Here is a 4,098-nt window from a genome sequence, read left to right on the forward strand (position 1 = left end):
CCATTTCCCTGTGTTACATTCTGCCCAGCTATGTCACTTCAAGTCTGTCTGTACAGAACTCTGTGGTTAGTTATTATCAAGCTCCATTCTTGAATCCTCAGTCAGGCAATGTTTTTACAGGAAAGATATCACCACACAGTTCTGTTCACATCCCAGTGGAGGAAACATAGTCCTAGAGATGTTCAGTAGCTGGCTCTTTTGGCGAGAGCATTACTGACTAGAACACTGTTCAAATTCCTTTGACTCAGATATGATAACAATTGAGGTAAAAGCCTGGGTCACTTGAATTCTCAGAGGTAAACTGCAGAATTGTAATTGACCTTCCTTTCTCACTGCAGATCTCCAGGTTCTGTTGGTCATATTGTGTGACAAAGCTTCATTCACCTTATGTGCATCCTGTGTCATCTAGGTGAGTGTAGAACAGGATGGGGTACAGGAAGTACAGGACCCAGGTACACACATGGTGGTATGAAGCTACTTCTCCTCCTTAATTCTACAACCTTGTTATGTGACAGTAGCAGGGAATCCAGGACAAGCTGGAATGGGAACATTCTAGGAGACAACATCGAATTCTACCTCAGAGCATCGCTTGGGATGGAAATGGAGTTTGACTAGTCCTCATCAGGTACTGATTTTCAGCAATATAAGTTAACTCCTATTAACTTAGAGGCTACAGGTATAGGGATTGTGAATGAATCTTCTGTAAGTCTCATCAGGGTCTAAAATCAGCCTTTTCTTGTAGGTGCCTGGCCACAAAGTAAATCATGGACCCCAGCTCCTGACCTGCAGATGTGCACATTGCACATTAGTGGCACTGAAGGAGGGGTGTGCCTCTCACCTCTCATCTCCTGGAAGATTACCATGTCAATGCTGAGATCCAGAGGAGCTCAGAGGTTCCTCAGAGCATCATGATGGCATGCTGTGCAGGAAAATTCATTGGTCGCTCTTCCACCTTTCAAGTGTAGACAACGAGGCAAATCACCAACAACACCTGTGGAATCTACCAGAGGTTCCTCTATTAAAGCCTCCCAGTGGGTAGATATTGTTGAATCTCTACCCCTGCCCAACTTACACACCATTGCATTCTGGCAGTGTAGTATGTTACCTATGTTTTTCTGTCTGCAGGATAACCCAGAAAACATGCCTGAAAGAGAAAGAAATTATCTCAGAAGAGTCTTGGGAAATGAATGTTCTCCTCTTTCTGAACTCTAGACTGGATCTTGAGAATGGCAGAGTCCATGGAGCCCTGTCCCAGGCTATCACTAACTTGAAAAGGAGAACTTGAAGACATGTATTTGGACTATCCTCACTGGTATTAGAGATAATGTTCAAACAAGTATTGAAGTACTCAATCAGAATTCCTATGTAATCTCTATAAACAGTCTTACAGAACACTTTGTGCCTGAGAGATGTACAAATTAATAGCTCAGTTTCTATTCTAGAGGTTTTAGATCTTTGAATTTCATCTCTAGACTCATTAAAATCTAGTCTGATGGTCCAGCACATAATATAACAACCAATAGGACCTATCAAAGAAGTGGTGTCAAGGGCAGGAGAGATTCCTATAGGACCAGTTTCTTCTACCAGTACTTCCCATAAAGCATCAGAGTTCCAGAAAGGGTAACATAGAGGAGACTGAACACATGGAACAGACCACAAAGCTCAGCAACAGACACTACTAAATCCTGTCACTGATTTTTGTCATAGTCACTCTTGCAATTCAAGGCAGAGAAAATTGTCTGTACACAAAGGGCTGCAGAAAGATATTCAAAAACAAAGAATAGCAAACACATTGAAAAATTGAACACAGTCACCATTACAACTGACAACAAATCCAAACCCTATGAAGTTCACATAAAAGTCAGGGAAGATATCCACATAAGTTCCTACCTTATATGGAAAAAGATCATAAATAATGTGGAGAACATGTAGAAACTGGAGCTCTGATGCCATGTGTCATGAAAATGCAGAAACTGAACACGGCTTTAGCAGACACTTCCCTAGGACATTTAGAGAGAGCCTGGCCCCTACACACCCCAGCAGAAAACAAATCCCTCTCAGTGCACACTGAGTGGCTTTATTGAGGTGGAAGTGTAGAGTGTCCTGTGTGCTGTGATGAGGGCTGATACATCTCCCATTGTGTGGGATGGAGACAGCGGTCCATCTGGATCTCATAATAATACTGAGGGTAGATTCAGGTGGGGAAGCATCAGAGCCTGATACCTAGATACCCACTTGTGATCTGCATGCTCCTCCCTGTTAACACCTTAAACATTGTCAGTTTAAGGATATGAATGACACTCTCTTACACACACTCACCACATAGTTTTCTAGGAAACAGGCCTACATAACTCCTATCCTGACACATATGTCTCCTTCTATGATTAGGTATAATACAGTGCTCCCACCTCTCTTGCCCTGCAAAGTGTCAGACCCCTCTGATCAACACCCCTCACATACCATACAACCTCAAATACATCCCTAAATATTGACCATGCAGTAGTTCCCATCCAGCCACATACTAAGTGCTAGGTGTCAGTTCTTGCTGAGCAAACAATGCCCTGTACCTCTTATAGATTCCTAAGCATTGAACCCTGAATGACACTCACTTTACCCCACATTAAGAGCTAGTTTTTGTGCTGTGCTGGATTAACTGCCACTCTGCTCAAAATGCACAGCTTTTATTGGGCTCCACAGGACACTGTCACACCTTGGGACACTCACATGCACTGAAAGTTATTGAAACAACATTCATGCCATGGCACTTCCTATAATGATAGATGAGGACCTTTCAATAAACATCCACCTACAGTAGTCTCAACTATGTTGATAGGTATCATGCCTGGTGACTTCCCTAATGCCTCACACTTACACATATATTCAGGTATCCCTGGATAACAGAGCAGTCTCTGCCAACCTACTCTAAAATTATTAACAGGCCTGGATTGACACCAATTCATCCCATCATCTAACATGTATTTAATACTAAGTTGCCCTGCTAGATGCCCTGTCCTACTCCTCCCCACTGATATGCATAGTTACTCATCAGAACCTTTAGACACCCTCCACTCCTATGACCACGCATCTACTTATGGTTTCAGGTGTTGTTTGACCTCCTACCTCACAAACCACTAGCTGTCAGACCATGATGGAAACTTCACCTCCTGTTACACTCATGAAATTGCCTGCCCAGTATTGACCCATTGGACTTCCTACCTCTGCGCTTGTCACACCTTCAGTGCCAGTCACCATTTCTGAGGGACTCCTCCTGGAATTCTTCTCAAGCACACAATGTGCTTTGCATCAAGCTATACAACTGTTACTGTGCCATGCTGCACATTAACTTTATTGCAGTGGCATAAACAATGATATCTATCATGTCACCTGACTGCCAAACCGCCATCGACTATGACGTTCTAAGGTTGAGACCAATTTTGTCACACGATCTTACGATACATTGCTGGACAACACACACTGCTATATTTTATGCCCTGATAGAACACACATACACACACACACACACACACACACACACACACACACACACACCACACTATGAGCCTGGTACTTTTATGAATTTTGTCTCATATACTCAAAGGCAAGCACCTATAGATTTATAACTCAGATTTAATCTTACATTAATATTGTTCTTCTCCAAAGGTGGAAGGTAAGTAGGCCTTGCCAACCATGATGAAGAGTTCTCCCTTAACAAGTCCAGCAGTCATGGTTTCTCTATGTCCACTGATGACCATAAGGGTCATGATTAAGAGAAATCCATGATCATGGTGCAAACCTTGATGACAGCCACAGGTTCAGTGTGAAGCAGTGGCTTGTGTGGAATGTGAGCTGTATTCCAGGACACCTTCATGTAGGGAGCAGCTCACCGAGTTTTCAAAGGGAACTGTACTCAAAAGAGATTCTCAGGCCCTAATCTGTGTGAATCATCATGTTAAGGTAAGATTGAGTATAGTAAGTATCTGTGTATGGGAGAGGATGAGATTCAGAAGCCTGGTCTTGATGTCCTGAAGAAAAGGAGCACATGCTAGCATCTCCAGCACAGCAGGAAAGTTACCATTGACCTGATTGACTGAAGAGTAG

General features: G+C 42.9%; 1 long non-coding RNA gene across 1 annotated transcript; it reads left to right on the top strand.

Annotated features, from left to right (window-relative positions):
* Nucleotides 1–320: 320 nt before the first annotated feature.
* Nucleotides 321–1,432, top strand: LOC121138366. The gene is made up of 4 exons (XR_005875421.1): nucleotides 321–409; nucleotides 519–625; nucleotides 743–1,031; nucleotides 1,126–1,432. It is a non-coding gene; the product is annotated as an uncharacterized LOC121138366 (long non-coding RNA).
* The last annotated feature ends 2,666 nt before the right edge of the window (nucleotides 1,433–4,098 follow it).

Source organism: Mesocricetus auratus, unplaced genomic scaffold (assembly GCF_017639785.1).
Source record: "Mesocricetus auratus isolate SY011 unplaced genomic scaffold, BCM_Maur_2.0 contig_4845_pilon_obj, whole genome shotgun sequence".
Lineage (NCBI taxonomy): Eukaryota > Metazoa > Chordata > Mammalia > Rodentia > Cricetidae > Mesocricetus > Mesocricetus auratus.